Source organism: Pogoniulus pusillus, chromosome 20 (assembly GCF_015220805.1).
Source record: "Pogoniulus pusillus isolate bPogPus1 chromosome 20, bPogPus1.pri, whole genome shotgun sequence".
NCBI lineage: Eukaryota > Metazoa > Chordata > Aves > Piciformes > Lybiidae > Pogoniulus > Pogoniulus pusillus.
The window spans coordinates 9,063,376-9,079,863 of NC_087283.1; the positions used below are offsets into that span (position 1 = coordinate 9,063,376).

General features: G+C 53.0%; 1 long non-coding RNA gene across 1 annotated transcript; it reads right to left on the bottom strand.

Annotated features, from left to right (window-relative positions):
- Positions 1–10,560: 10,560 nt before the first annotated feature.
- LOC135184208 (uncharacterized) lies at positions 10,561–11,977 on the bottom strand. The gene is made up of 2 exons (XR_010305908.1): positions 11,942–11,977; positions 10,561–11,738 (listed from the first exon to the last, which is right to left on the bottom strand). It is a non-coding gene; the product is annotated as an uncharacterized LOC135184208 (long non-coding RNA).
- Between the last annotated feature and the right edge of the window lie 4,511 nt (positions 11,978–16,488).

Consider the following 16,488-nt stretch of genomic DNA (forward strand, 5'->3'; position numbering starts at 1 on the left):
GTTTCCTCCACCCAGAATTATACAGCATAGGAATTATACAGCACCTGAAGCTCCACGGTCAAAACATGCTCCAGAGAGACATTCTCCTTCACTTGTCCAGTTCTGGGCCCCTCAATTCAAGAGAGATGTTGAGGTGCTGGAACATGTCCAGAGAAGGGCAACAAAGCTGGTGAGGGGCCTGGAACATAAACCCTATGAGGAGAGGCTGAGGGAGCTGGGGGTGTTTAGCCTGGAGAAGAGGAGGCTCAGGGGTGACCTCATTGCTGTCTACAACAACCTGAAGGGAGGCTGTAGCCAGGTGGGGGTTGGTCTCCTCTCCCAGACAGCCAGCAATAGAACAAGTGGACACAGTCTCAAGTTGTGCCAGGGGAAGTCTAGCCTGGATGTTAGGAGGAAGTTCTTCCCAAAGAGTGATTGGCATTGGAATGGGCTGCCCAGGGAGGTGATGGAGTCACTGTCCCTGAAGGTGTTCAAGAGAAGACTGGATGAGGCACTTAGTGCCATGGTCTAGTTGACTGGCTAGGGCTGGGTGCTAGGTTGGCCTGGATGATCTTGGAGGTCTCTTCCAACCTGGTTGATTCTATGATTCATCACTCACATACCCAGAGCAGATCTTACTCCCCCAACCTCACAGCCCCTGCAAGGCTAGGTGACAGCAGGCTTTAAGCTGGGGCTTTGGGAACTCAACTCCCCTCTTTGAGGGGGAAAATAAAATTAGCTCTTCCTTCAAATTTTCACTTTGGCAGCAGAGATATCGGCTCAATTTCCACCTGCTGCTTTGAAGCCTCCGCTTTGCATGGCAGAAGTGCACAACTGAGAGGTTTCAATTATAAAGCACATCCATATAAATGTGGGAACAGTTGGAAGCATGGATTTCAAGCCTAAAAAAATAAGGGGAAAGAAAAAACCCCAAACAACCAAATGAGGGACACTCAGAAGCACAGAGTGTCCCAGGAGGGACCTTCTGCTGCTTGCATGGGTGGAGCAGGGCCAGCCACGTCCCCATCAGACCACAAAAATCACAAGGGTAGTGTGCAGGCTTGGTCTGACTTCAAAGTCAACAGCCTGTGATGTGGAGTTTGACCTTCCCCTCCCCCAAAATCATAGAATCAACCAGGTTGGAAGAGACCTCCAAGATCATCCACTCCAACCTAGCACCCAGCCCTAGCCAATCAACCAGACCATGGCACTAAGTGCCTCATCCAGTCTTGTCTTGGACACCTCCAGGCACAGTGACTCCAGCACCTCCCTGGGCAGCCCATTCCAATGCCAATCACTCTCTTTGGGAAGAACTTCCTCCTAACATCCAGCCTAGACCTCCCCTGGCACAACTTGAGACTGTGTCCCCTTGTGCTATTGCTGCTTGCCTGGCAGAAGAGATCAACCCCCACCTGGCTACAACCTCCTTTCAGGCAGTTGTAGCCCAATAGGTCCCAGGACTGAACTTGAGGCCAGGTTTTAAGCTGGAACATGGGGCAGGTTTGGACCTTCCCTCAAAGAATGCCCAGGGAGGATGCATGGAGCAGGGCTGCAGTTCCCAGGTTATTGCTGAACTCATTTCCAGAGAGATAAACAAGGATTCATCCTCCTTGCAGAGATGGGGATTCTTACTTCAGGGACACTGGAAACTGCTCCAGGTTTCATCAGTGGGCTTAGAAAGGTGGCTGGGTGAGGAGGGGAGCTCAGCATTGCTTGGCTCAAGTGCAGTACCTACAAGGGATGGTTGCTTATTCTGGAACCCCAAAAGCAGCTCATCCCAGCACTCCTCAAGAGCATTTCAACCTACATCTCTCAGGGATGGCTCTTGGAGTTCAACCAGTTTGCTCAGTTGAAACCTCAAAGAGTAGAGGTCCATGAACAGCTGAATTATGGCCCATAGCAATCCCTTGCAGATGCTAACAACACCCATCACCTGTGGGAAGAGCAGCATTAGCTCCCAGAGCAAACCCAGGAGCATGAAAACACAGCTTGGCCTTCCTCCCTCCAGCTCAGCATCCTCACCAAGCTTGTTTCCCTACAAAACACACACACAACTCTGCCACCACGGTGGATTTACTCCTAGTTTCTCCCTCCTATCTCCTCATCACACATCCCTAAGCCCTGGGCCAGGGCTCACCTGCGCCAACTTTGCATCCATCTTTCCTGCCAGAGGCCAGCACCACACAGTGAGCACGACATAGGAGTCTGATGCTCTGGAGAAGGCATTTGCTAGTGCAAAGAGAAACCTTCCAGCTGGCCACAGGAGATGTTTATTGAACAACCACGACCAACCACAGCTTCCCATCACCTCCAGGAGCGGCAGGACCGTGAGCCACAGTGGCAGCATGCCCAGTCTCTAGTGAAGCTGGGTTTGGCCTTGCTTGCTGGTGCTCAGGATGGTTCTCCTGGTGCTGCCAGAGGAAGGTCTCCTGTGGGAGAAATGTCAGACTGGCTTCAATTTGCTCCATCTTTGAGCACTGTGCCAGCCATTGGACAAGCTAGAAGCTAAAGTCAAACTCTTGGTATCAGGATGAAGCATCACACCAACACTGATTTCCAAAAACTACCCCAGGGCTGAGACTCATCTCTGAGCCATAATTAACTCCAGCAGCAGCAACATGACCTCGAGCAGAGGTCCTGTTCTCCAGGAGGAAACAGCTCCTGTTGTGCCTGTAGGAGCATGCTGTCAGTGTGTTGCAGGGTCTCCCTCCCAAAGCATCCAGCAGCTGACTGCATGACCCAGACACATCTTGTAACCCCAAAAGCTGAGGGCACAGTGTGGGGGTTTGTGCTTCTTTTCACTCCCTTCCCAAAGTTCTCACCAAAGCCACTGCTCACTGCAACCAGGCAAAATTTCACCCTGCTGAGAGCTGCTGAAGCAAGAAATGTTGAGGGGGGTCGGTCCCTGCACCTGGATTCAGAGACCCATGAGGAAAGGGGTCTCTCCTTTGGCTTCTCCAAGTCCATTTGAAAGATGGAGGCTGCCAACTCCATGATCATGATCTGCAGCAGGACATAAGCCTGAAATACAAAGAAGGAGGGGTTTTGTCCACCACTGTGTGGGAGAGCAGCACCACCGTGGTACCCAGCCTAGAAAAGATGCCAGGGAGCTGCAGGAGCTAGGAGCTTGGAGCCAACTCACCCCAGGGCTGCAGCACAAAGAGTCTGGGCTCCACTCCAGCTGCTCCAGAGGTGCAAAACCACCTCCTCTGACATGGGGTCAGAGCCTGCCAGACACTTGGCCCCAGCTCTGCATGCAATGAGGCAGATGACACAATACCAAAATCACCCCCAGGGCTGCCAGACCAGGGAGCTCCAGGGGGGGACTGGGACAGAGTTTGCAGCCTGGGGCCACACAGAGCCTGTTGAAACATACTCTGAGCCCAGACCTCTATCTTGAGATCAGTGAGCCAGTAAATCCCAGTTTGTGGGACCACCATGAAGAAGACATTTGACAGACCCCCCCTGCAAGAAAGCCAAGCACTGGAGGAGGAAAGGCAGGAGGGGGAAGGCTGCTGGGACAGGAGCTGAGGAGCTGTTGGAGAAGTGTTTGTGAGACCTTGCAGGAGATGACACTGATGACCCTCAGACATCCTACGAGGTTGGTGTCTTCCAACAGACCCAGGCAAGTGAGGAGTCTTGCTCCCCAACTCAGATCCCTTTGGAAATGAGGAGTGCTGTAGCTGTGCTCCCCTCCCAGATCCCAGCTCCTCCAGACACCTTAGCAAGAGCAGACGTCTGCCCCACACTGCATTTCAGGGCCGACCATCAGCATCTCTGGAAGCCACCCCACATCCGACGCTCGACCCCTCTTTGGCCTTTCCCCAGCCCTTTTTGGCGTGTGGGGGCCACTGCTGGCAGGTTCCCCCCCCGCCGAGGCCAGCTGCACGGCACACCGAGGGGCTGCCGGCGGCCCGGCAGCAGCTGCCTTGGCCCCGGTTCAAGCAGAGCGCCGGTGGAGAGCGGCTTGTTATTTCGGTCCTGCGAGGGGGCTATTTTTAGAAAGTGCTGAACATCCCCTTCTCCAAAATCACTTCTCGAGGTATGACCTTGAGGTGCCGCAGCTGCTCAGCTCCTGGTCCCACCAGCCTTACCCCCGGGCACCGCAACTGGCTGTCAGCCTCTCCTGTCCCCTAAGAGCCCCTGCAAACCCACCTCCCTTGGGATCGCCTACAAATCCACCTCCCTTGGGGTCCGCTGAAAAGTCACCTCCCCTGCCGTCCCCCACAAAGCATCTCTCCTGGGGTCTCCTCTGAGCCCATCTCCCTCGGGGTGCTCCACAAACCCGTTCCCCTGGGCTGCCTTACAAGTCCATCTTCTGTGGGGTGCCCTACAAACCATCTCCCCTGGAGTCTCCTCCAACCCCATCTCCCCTGTGGTTCCACACACACCTCCCCTGAGGTACCCCTGCAAAGCCCTGGTGACAGCAGCACCACTACACCACAGCAGCTCGGAGAGGAGGGGGGATGAAGGCTGAACTACATCTCAACCCCTGACGCCATCCAGGTTCGCTCCCGGTTTCAATTATCACCTGCTGGAGCAGCAGCTGCCGAGTGCTGGGGAACTCAAAGGCAAGTCAACAAGGTCTTGTTGTTTCAGCTGCTCGGGGACATATTGCTCCATACGTGCTCGCCCCCCCCTCCCGCCTTCCCCAACACTGCAGGGATACTGCAGCCCCCCGTATTTGTGCAAGGGCTGCCGGGCTTCGCATCCAACCTCCCCCACCCCCAGTCCTGCTCTCCCAGGCAGGTAAACGCTGCAGGAGCTGCCAAGAGGGGAGCAGAGAGAAACCTCAATAAACAAGGCGGGGGAGGGGGGGGTGGGGGGTAAGAAAAAAAGAGAGAGAAAGAAGGGGAAAAAAAGCCCCAAGAAGCCAGCCGCTGCACAGAGGTTATCCGGGGGACAGAGCAAATAATTGGCGAGGCGAACAATGCATTTTAATTAAACCTCTGCAGGAAACGAGGGGAGGGAATCAAGTTAATTGCACGGAGCGGGAGCAGGAGATTAAAAATGCTCTTCGCTCCGAAGATGGTGGCTCCCATCCGCCTTTGCCGAGCAAAACAAGGCCACCTGGGGTGGTGATGCTGGCAGGGTGGCCCCTGGGGCTGTCACCAGGCGCTGCGTGGAGGGCATGCAGCTTGCGGGCTGCTGCAGGGGCTTGGTGATGCTCTAAAGGGACATCGTGCTGCTCTCCTGTCCCGGGTCCACAGGGACGGGTGCTGAGAGTGAAGCATGAGCCCAAGAGTAAGTGCTGGGAAGCCACAGAATCATTTCAGATGGAAAAGACCTCTAAGGTCACCGAGTCCAGCTGTCAACCTGACACCACCGCGGCCATTAAACCATGTCCCGAAGTGCCATGACTACGCGTTTATTTCACGCCTCCAGGGATGGCGACTCCACCACCGCCCTGGGCAGCCTGTTCCAATGCCTGACCACCCTTTCAGTAAACAAAGTTCTCCTAACATCCAGTCTAAACAGGGATGAGGGGCACTGCTTGTGATTGTGAGGGCAGGACCAGAGGATGTGTCCCATCACAGCCCAGTTCCTTCTGTCTCTCCACGCTCCTTCTGCTCAGCCCCGTGCTCTGCATATGCCTCAAGCAAAACCACAAGCGTTTACTTTCTCCTGCCTCGGATACTTCAGATTTCAGACTTTTCCAAGCAGAGAGAGGCATTTTCCTCAGCTATTCCCTCTTCTGACCTTTTGTTCAAGCCCTTGTCTGCATCCCCTTCCTCCACCCTGGACACAGTGCAAATGGAGAGACCCCAACTTGCTGCCAGTAAGACCAGCATCACAGCCAGCCTCCCTTCCCTACCCAAGAGAGGAAAAGCCATTATAGGACCCAGGATGCTGGAAAACCAGGATAGGACCCAAGCAGGAGTCCCAGCCAAGCACCTCACACCTGGCACCAGGGCAGGAAAGCACTGACACCCCAGTGCCATCCACCACCACGATGTCCAGGGCAGGAGGCATCAACTTCTACTTGGAGGCAATTTGTGAGCTCTGACACTTCGCCCTCCTCTAATTAGCCCCAGCTCAGCCCTCTGCCTGCGATGAGAACAGCAATCAGCCCTGCTGCTTGCCTGCTAGGAGCAATCTCCCTCCTTCCCTTCCCCTGCATAAATTTCCCAGGCTGTGGTTTTTCAGAGGCTGATCCCACATAGCTTTATTCACAAGAGAAGTCCCACTGAGGGCAAGGAAATTACTCCAGCCAGCAAAATTACCCACGCACGGGATGCACACACAGGGCACAACAGAAGGCTTTGGGTTTGGTGCTTCTTGTTTTGTTGTTGGGGTTTTTTTTTCCCCCTCCCCCCCTTGCCCAGCATCACAGCCAAAATAAATCCACCAAAGGGAGCTCAAAGCCAAGCCAAAGCTCCTGACCATGGGTAGAAGCTGGACAAATTACAGCAATTAAAAAGAAGAAAGAGACCATGTGGACTTTCATATCCACAAAGCTCAGGATGCAGGTCGGCGGGGGGAGAGCGTTTCGCAGTCACAGTCGCTCTGCAGAAGGAAAAGCACTATGGGGGGGAGGGGTGGGGGGAATATAAGGAAAAGGTGGGGGGGGGGGGAAAGGCCTGCTGTCCTCAGAGGAGGCACAAGCTGTCCCTCCAGGCAAGGCAGTGCCACCAGCGTGAGCACACGGCCGGGACAGCCTGTCCCTGTCCCTGTCCGCCAGCACGGTTCGTCTGCAGCAGGAGGACACAGGCAGTATTGTACCCGAAGCTGAGTTTTTTGTCGTGCCGGAGATTGAATTGCAGGTTGTCGTCCTCTCCCCACCTCCCTCGCCTAGCTGCCCTGATGGGGAACAAGAGCTTGGCTCAGATCTTCTGCTTTTCCCCTGCAGAAAAGCCACAGCGTTCTGCTTAAGCGCTCCCTCGTGTTGCCCGAGCGAGCTTTCCACCCCAGCAGCCGCGAGTAACCGGGCAGAAAAACGCTGCTGCTCCAGCACAGGCTTCACATGCACAAGGGGCTGCGGGGAGGGGGGGGAGTGTGCGGAAATTGCTCAATATTTGCTGAATCAGAGCCAGGAGGTGAATCCCACCACACAGACAGCGAGGTGGCTGCAGCATCCCCAGGCTGTTTGTTCAATAAGGGCATCCGAAGAGCGAACAAAGCCAGGGGAAGATTGGATCGCAGCTCAGCATCACTCAGAATTTCCTAATCGTTAAGGTTGGAAAAGACCTCTAAGACTATCCAGTCCAACGATCAACCCGACACCACTGTGCCCACTAAACCACGTTCTGAAGTGCCACTTCGACACGGCTTTTTAATGTCTCCAGGGATGGTGACTCTACCGAGAAACACAGAGGAGGTGAGGGCTAAACCCAGCAGGCGCAAACCAAGACCCCTCCCGGATATCCCCCACTCGCTGCCGCCTCTCCATCACCCACCAGGGCCGGGAGCGGATGTGTGGGCATGCTCATCTCCATGTGCCACGCTCCAGGGATGGGGACATTTGGCAGCTGCCTGCAGGGAAGGTGTCTGAAGTGCTGCTTGCTGTGGGAACATGAGTCAGAGCTCCCTGGTGCAGGAGCCTGACGTCTTCCTCCTGCTCATTTATTCAGCACATCAAATATTTGCCCTGTGCAGTGGCACCAGACGTGTGTTATTCAGGAGCTTTAGTTATTTTTTTTTCCCCCTTCCCCTTTCTGCTGGCAGTGACAGCTTGTTGAAAAGAAAAAACAACCCAACAAACCACCACAGTACCACCTTGGGAAACTTGCCCTCCCAGCTAAGTGTTCCAGCATCCCTGTCCTTGCCTGCTTTGGGGACTTCTCCAAGCACCCCAGCTGCAGAAACTGAGGGACTGGATGTCAAAACCCCGTGGGTTGCAAAATCCACCACCCCACGGGGCTTGAAAAGTCATTTCAAGCCCATTTCTAGCACTGTCTGAGCCGCAGCAAAGCCAGGAGCTTTCATGTCGCTCCTGTTCCCTGCCCTGTCGAAGCATCCTGCTTGGAAGCGATAAGAGAGGCCAGCCAAGGAAAACTGCTCAATTTTGCCTCCCTTTGGTGAGGAAGAGGCTTTGCTGGCTGCCAGACCCAGCAGTAATCCCGTGGGGCCCTCAAACTGTTCATGTTTCATGCCACATTCCTGGCTTTCTTATTTGTAGGGCTTCTCACCCCCCAAATGCCTGGTCCCCAGGGAGGAGATGTTTAGCTCCACTAAAAGCTGGAGAAAGTGCCTTTTTGAAGAGGTGACATGAGAAGTCCCACATCCCACCTGGTCCTCCAGGCTTCCTATCCCATGGTTGAGGCTGAAAACGTCCTGTTTTGTTGGGGAGCTACAGGAATGGCCCATGAGGCACAAGCCTGGGGACTCAGCTGAGCTGATCAGCCACCTGCAAAGTGTGCTGCAGGGAAAGCACACAGCCCTCCACCCTGCTTAGGAGAGGAAAGCCACCCTGCAACTTCCACCTGCATTTCAGGCCAGGACACAAGCAAGGCTTGAGACCTTCACAAGATCTTCCCAGGATTAGGACTGGGATTTCTGGCTGTTGGGGGCTCTGAAGCCCACTCCACCCAGGTGTACGACCTCCCCCCTGAGGGAAGCCACAATGTCCGGCAACGGCCCAGGATTGGGAGCCTGTGAACAGGAGAAATAACACCAGGAGCAGCAGTGCCAAAGCTGATGCCCTCTTGCCCAAGAAGAGGTGCACTGGCCATACCTGGCAGCCATCCCATCCCATGCTATCCTTATGCTTGGTGGCTCCTGTTGAACAATAAATAAGCCCCATCAGGACTCAGACTCGCTGGGCTGAGGTACAGTGAATTCCTTTGTGCACGGTTTAGAGGATGCCATGCTGCTGGTGAGGGTAAAGAAGGGGAACCTGTTAGCACTGTGTCCTCTCCACCATGTAAGCAAACTGATACAGTCAAAACTACACAATCACATAATTGTTTTGGCTGGAAGAGACCTCCAAGGTCATCAAGTCCAACCATTAACCCAGCACTGCCAGGTCACCACCAAACCAAGTCACTCAGCACCACATCTCCACACCTTTGAACCCCCTCCAAGGATGGGAACTCTGCCACTGCCCTGGACAGCCTGATCTGGACCTCAACAACCCTCAAGGAGAAGAAATTGTTCCTCATGTCCAACCTAAATCTCTGCTGGTGCAACTTGAGGCTGATTCCTCTTGTTCTACTACTTAATTCCTGGGGGAAGAGACTGATTCCCCTCAGCACCAACTCCTGTCAGGGAGTTGTAGAGAGGCAGAATGTCTCTGCTCAGCCTCCTTTTCTCTGAGCTGAACAACCTCAGCTCCCTCAACTGAGGGAGAGCAAGAAGATCTACCATAATGCATCCTCAAGCATCACATTCCTTTAAAGAGCTGCACATCTCACTTTCCTTGTGGAGGGGCAAGTTAGGCTGAGCCCTAGGACTCCTTGCAGCTGAGCTCAATGTTCTCTGAGAACTAGCAGTGAAAAAGCATTACTGGGTGAAAGCCAGGTGAAAAGAATTCATCCAGCACACCACTATCACCTCCTCAGCCAGCCAAGGAGCTGCACCGACCTTGCCCCAGCACAGTGTCTGGGGTTGAAAGTGCAGGGCAAGAGGATATGACTCACATCTGGGATGTGATCACAGAGGACAGATGTGTTTTGTCACTGTCCAGGGCCCTATCTGCAGCTCTGTCTCCACATGCAGTGACTCAGCCTTGCCTTAAGCCCTTCTGAAAGAGGAGCTGTGGAGCATCTTTTTCCCACCAGCATCCCTGGGTTGTTGTAAAATAGATTTGAGAAGTGTAGGCTCCAGTAAGGGGAAAACAAATAAAATAACCCAAACCAAAGCTGTGTTTCTCCATGGGAATCTTCAACTTTCAATTGGAAATCATTCAGAGAAGGATAAAATCAAATATTTTAGTGTTGGGATCCAATCTCTAATTTGAGAGACTTGAAAGCTAAACATCCTGCCCATCCTAATAGGACACTGATGAGTCCTTAGACACTTAACATAATCCAAGTGGAAACATCTCCTGGAGATGCCTGGAGGGAGGAATAAGGGGATTTCCATAGGCTTCTTTCCTACAATTCCTGGGAAATTCAGCACCCCAAAGACAAGGAAAATGTGAAGTTGTTGGAGTGGGTCCAGAGGAGACCACAGGAACAATGCAAGGGCTGGAATGCCTCTGCTGTGAGGACTGACTGAGAGAGTTGAGGTTGCTCAGCCTGGAGAAGAGAAGGCTCCAGGGAGACCTTCCTGTGGCCTTTCAGTACCTAAAGGAGTCAGTTAGAAAGCCAGAGACAGACTTTTGAGTAAGGTCTGTTCTGACAGGCAAGGGGTGATGGCCTGATGCTAGAAGAGGGAGGTTCAAACAGGATAGAGGGTAGAATGTTGGGGTTTTTTTATGTTGAGGGTGGTAAGACACTGACCCAGGCTGCCCAGGGAGGTGGGAGATGGAACTATTCCAGGCCAGGTTGTTTGGAGCTCTGAGCAACCTGCTCTAGTTGCAGATGCCCCTGCTGATTGCAAGGCAGTTGGACTAAATGATCTTAAAAGTTTCCTTCCACTCCACAACTTTTGACGATCCTGTGATTTTAGTTAGGGCTGAGCCCATATCAGACATCTCCCCCAGCTCAAGAGAGACAGGGAGTTGCTTGAAAGAGCCCAGCACAGAGCCACGGAAATGATTCAGGAAGTTGAACATCTTCCTTGTGAGGAGAGACTGAGGCAGCTGGGGCTTGTTAGCTTGGAGAGGAGGAGACTAAGGGGTGACCTGATTAATGTTTATACATACGTGCAGGGTGAGTGCCAGGAGGCTGCAGCCAGCCTCTGCTGGGTGATGTCCAGTGACAGGACAAGGGGCAATGGGTGGAAGTTGAGGCATAGGAGGTTCCATGTGAACTTGAGGGGGAATTTTTTTCACTGTGAGTATGACAGAGCACTGGAACAGGCTGCCCAGGGAGATTGTGGAGTCTTTCTCTCTGGAGATACTCAAGAACCATCTGGATGTGTTCCAGTGTGATCTGCTCCAGGTGATCCTGCTCTGGCAGGGGGGCTGGACCAGATGAGCTTTGGAGGTCCCTTCCAGCCCCTGACATTCTATGTTTGTTCTACAGAGAACACCACCACAGCCAGCTGAGCATGCCACATGAGTTCTGTGGGTCTCCTGTAAAACCTAGCCCCAGCCCTGCCACCTTGGCTGGGTACTGATGGGCATCACAGGGTGATGAGCAGGGTCTCTGGCAGCAAAACAGCTCAGCACGGCTCCAAAGCCGCCACCACAGCAGTAATTTCCCGACGGGAGAGCAGATGGAGACAGGATATTTCCTGGGCACATCCCGACTCCGGAGGCACCACCAGCTGCATACTTTTGTGCCGCAGGGGGCCAAGCGTTGCCTGACCCAGGGGCCAGAGAGCTGGGAGCCAGCAATGCAGTTCACTTGGCAGACACATGATGGGGCTACGAAACCGGTTACTGGTGCACCTGCTAGAAACTGGGGGGGGACAAACCAGCCTCTGCCAGATGTCTCTGGGGCTTGCTTTCTGTGTACCAGGCTGGTATCACGACGAATTGCCAGCGCCCACATGGGATGCAGTAGCCCACGGTGCTCGGCAGCTTCAGTCACAGCCTGGATGCTCTGCAGCCGTTGCCAGCACCTGGACAAAGCTGGAGGCTCCATCCCAAAAAGACTTTCCATGGTCTGTTTTGGGAAGCAGCAGGAAAAGAGGTTGCCTGGGATCAGTTCTGGAGGTGAAGCATCAGACGTCTCCAGCAGCATCTCACAACACACTGCTTAGGCTTTGCACTGCAAAACAAGACCTTACAAGTGAGCAGAAAGAAACAGCTAAATGCAGAGGAGCTCAGCCTGAGTAAGGAGGCCCAGCCAGCATCCAAGGGTGATGTTAGAGCAATCATCAAGTCTCTAGCCTAGCTAACCGGGGGGCCACCAGGCCCCCCGGCCTTTGATCCACCACCACCATTCACCCAGTGTGCACCATGGGTACTCACCAGCCTCGATGGGAGGAGGATCCCTCTGCCCAGATGGGCAAACTTGGGGCTTCTGCCGTTCCTGGAGCTGGTTAAAAAGGGGAGTGGGCAGGGAGGGCAAAGTGGCCACACCTGGGGTGGGAGGAGACTCCAGCAGAACGCAGGTGTTCTGAGTTTGGGGGGAAAAGAATGAAATGCAGTGTGGGGTGGGAAAGGGGCAGGTATGGTAGGAAAGGGGAGGCAGTGCTGACAGGAGAGAGATGGAGAGGAAAAGGGGGGAGGAAAAAGATGGAGATGGAAATGAAAAAAAAAGGGTGGAGATGGAAGTGAAAAGAAGAAGATGGGGGGAAGAAAGGAGTTGGAGAGGAAAGGAGGAAGATGGTGGGGAAGAGGAAGGAGATGGGGAAGAAGTGAGATTGGAAAAAGCAAACCAATGAAAACAAAAGCTGGCCTGTAGTGCTTGCATCAAAACCACCCTTTTCATGACCAACCCTTTGTCACTACTGCTTGGACACCTTCCCTGGCTCACTGTGTTGGCTGAAGAAGAATGAGTCACACATGTCTAAAGGGGGAGAATGAGGAAATCAAGAGGAAAGCTAAGAAATGAAAATGAAAATGAAAAAGAAAACCAAATGCAGGTTATAAATATGTATACACATAGATATATATCTGTATATACAAAGTGTGAGTGAGGTCTTCCAGCAAGTACTCCCTGGGCCAACAATGTGCCCTTGTGGCCAAAAGAGCCAATGACATTCTGGGCTGTGACATGGAAAGTGTGGCCAGCAGGTCTAGGGAGGTTCTTCTCCCCCCTCTGCTCTGCCCTGCTGAGACCACACCTGCAATACTGTGTCAAATTTTGGGCTGTACAATTCGAGAGAGACAGGGATCTGCTGGAGAGAGTCCAGTGGAGAGCCACAAGGATGGTTTGGGGTCTCGAGCATCTTCCCTGTGGAGAGAGGCTGAGAGCCCTGGGGCTGTTTAGTCTGGAGAAGAGAAGGCTGAGAGGGGATCTGATCCATGTCTATCAATAGCTGAGGGGTGGGTGTCAAGCAGATGGGGCCAAGCTCTTTTCAGTGGTGCACAGCAATGAGATAAGGAGCAGTGGATACAAAACGGAACATAGAAGGTTTCACCTCAACCTGAGGAGAAACTTCTTTACAGTGCAGGTGATAGAGCACTGGAACAGGCTGCCCAGAGAGGTTGTGGAGTCTCCCTTCTCTGGAGGCTTTCAAAACACACCTGGATGCATTCCTATGTGAACTACCAGAGGGGATCCAGCCCTGACAGGGGGGTTGGACTTGATGATCTCTGGAGGTCCCTTCCAACCTCTAACATTCCATGATTCTAAGCCTTTCTATTACCAGTCATTGAGGAGACTTGATTGCTGCCTACAACTACCGAAAGGAGGCTGTGGCCAGGTGGGGGTTGGTCTCCTCTCCCAGGCAACCAGTGACAAAGGAGAGTACACACTCTCAAGCTGCACCAGGGCAGGTTTAGGCTAGATGTTAGGAAGAAGTTCTTTGCAGAATAAGTGACTGGCATTGGAATGGGCTGGCTGGAGAGGTGGTGGAGTCACCACCCCTGGAAGTGTTTAAAAAAAGACTGGATGTGACACTTGGTGCCATGGTTTAGTTGATTAGATGGTGCTGGGTAATAGGTTGGTCTTGATGATCTCAAAGGTCTTTTCCAACTTGGTTACTTCTGTGATTCTGTAGTACTTGCCACATTCCACCAGAGCAGTGTCTTTGCAGCCTGCTGTGGTGGACACTGGTGTGATGTCATACAATCACAGAAGGGCTTGGCTTGGAAGAGACCTTAAAGATCATCTAGTTCCAAACCCCTCTGCCTCTTACTAGACCAGTGTGCTCAAAGCCTAGTCTGAAACTCTCCCAGGAATGAGCTGTCCACAACTTCTTTGGGCAAACAATCCCAGTGTCTCACCACCCTCATTGTAAAGAACTTCTTCCTAAAGCCAAATCTAAATCTACCCTGTTCTAATTTAAAAATAGAACACCTGTGCCCAGGTGGGCAGGAGAGCCAATGGCATCCTGGCCTGGATCAGGAGCAGTGTGGCCAGCAGGACAAGGGAGGTTATTCTGCCCCTGGACTCAGCACTGGTCAGGCCACACCTTGAGTGCTGTGTCCAGTTCTGGACCCCTCAATTCAAGAGAGATGTTGAGGTGCTGGGACATGTCCAGAGAAGGGTGACAAAGCTGGTGAGGGGCCTGGAGCACAGCCCTGTGAGGAGGGGCTGAGGGAGCTGGGGGTGTGCAGCCTGCAGAAGAGGAGGCTCAGGGCAGACCTCATTGCTGTCTACAACTCCCTGAAGGGAGGCTGTAGCCAGGTGAGGGTTGGTCTCTTCTCCCAGGCAAGCAGCACCAGAACAAGGGGACACAGACTCAAGTTGTGCCAGGGGAGGTCTACGCTGGATGTTAGGATGAAGTTGTTGCCAGAGAAAGTGATTGGCATTGGAATGGGCTGCCCAGGGAGGTGGTGGAGTTGCCATCCCTGGAGGTGTTCAAGACTGGATGGGGCACTCAGTGCCATGGTCTGGTTGATTGGCTAGGGCTGGGTGCTAGGTTGGACTGGATGATCTTGGAGGTCTCTTCCAACCTGGTTGTTTCTATGATTCCATGAAAATCATTGCCCCTGAAACACTTTCCCATGTTTCACCCCAAAACAAGAGAAGAGTGAGGAGATGCAACCCCCAAAGCCAAGCCCAGGCATGGTGAGAGGTGCAGCCCTGCATTGCAGAGCCCACTCCAGGCAAGGGCCAGCTTCAAAATTCCCTGAACACTGCTGTCAAACTTTCCAACGGGGCTCTAAATCCCTCAGCCTGGCTCCAGCTGGTAGAGCAAAGCTGGCAGAGTATGCAAAAGAGGCAAAGCTTCTCCTGCTTGGGTAAAAAAAGCGCTTAAGAGATGCTCTCCATAAATCATGAGGCAGTTAGTGCCGGCGAGGGCTCCCCTCCCTCCCTCCCTCCCTCCCTCTTGCTCCGCACACTGCGGCACAAGCGACGGCCCCGGCGTCGCTGTTGTTCGGTGATGAACATCTGAAAAGGCTGTGACAGATGAGAAAAGGGATGATTTAACAGCCATAAATCCAGCCAGCTTAGAGGTGTTTTTACAACCAAACCCACCACGAATTCCCCTCTGTGATGAACGCTCATCACTCCCAGACGCTGCTACAATGGGAAGACTTTTAGCAGCTTTAATAGAAACACAATAAAACCCCTAGAGCCCGGCAAGAGAATGTCCTTTTGATCCCTCGGGGGAGGGAGAGGGGGCTGAGAGCTGCTTGCTGTGCTCAGCCTTGAAAGATCCAAGCTGGAGCAGCCACTCAGCCTCTGCCTAATCCCTGGGTTTAATGGATGAGTGGCTTTCCTCAAGGAAAAAAAAAAGCATGGAGGGTGTAATTAACACCCCGTAGAGAGCGAGAGATGGGATAGGGTGAGGTGGGATGGGATGGAAGCCAGACTCTGCCCATGCTGTGCAGCACATTCCCCTTTTGGTGTTGCTCTTACCTTTGCCAGGATCTTCTCCTGTACTTAGCCGGGTCACAGCTGGTCTAACCCAACTTTGGGCGGTTTCAGCTGGACCAAAGACCCTCCTGGAATGGGTATCCTCCCTCAGCTGCCCCTCACTGCTTTTAATGCACCTCCTTTCATTAAAAATCAACACCCACCACCCAAGGAGCAGAGCAGAAGCACTGGGAGAGCTTTCAGCTTGGTTTTAAATCGCCAAGGGTCTCGTTCCCTTTTGCTACAGTCTCTTCACACTCTTCTGCAAGTGCAGGCGCAGCCAAGAAGCAACATCAGAGGTGCTGAGGGTGCACCCACTGCAAAGGGCACCCAGCACTGAGCAAATACCTGAGCAGTAGCCACCTCCTTACAGATACACACAAGATTATCGAGGGAGGTGATATGAGTTCGTTGGGTAGAGGGAACAAAAGCCATCCCAGGGCACATGGCTTCTGGTTTTCCACAGCTGGCCAGCAAAATCCCAGCTAAACCAGCTAAGGGTGTGCTGCAGGCCTGATGGCTTTCTTCCTGCAGTGCTGGATCTGTGCAGTGCTCCAAGGAGGGTAATATAAAAGAGGAGGAGCAGGGAAAGTTCGTTCCTAAGAGAAATTGGCTGTGAGCTGCGCTCCTGTGTTATCAACGGAGAAGGGAGCACTGCAGGGCAGCGAATGGGCTCAGCCTGGCCATAGGGAGACCTGAGGGGTTGCAGTCTCCAAAGCCTGAGGAGAAGCTGAGACTCCCAACCTCTTCAGCTGAAGGAACATCTTTATCTTTCTCTCTCTCTCTTTTTTTTTAAACCTTAATAATTCTGAGTAATTGATTTTTAAATACACTGAAATCAAATGTCCCCAGGCCAGAGCGGGATCCCAGCTCAGATCAGCGGCAAAGGCTGAGCACGGAGGGGAAAAGAGAATCAGAATTACATCTCCTTTGTGAGCTTAGCTGGCTGCAGGGCAAACGTTCGTGTCTCTTGAAGAAGTGCCTCAAATTTTTCCCTACTGAAAAAAAAAAAGGTAGGGTCATCAAAAGGGAAAAGCTGGAGAAA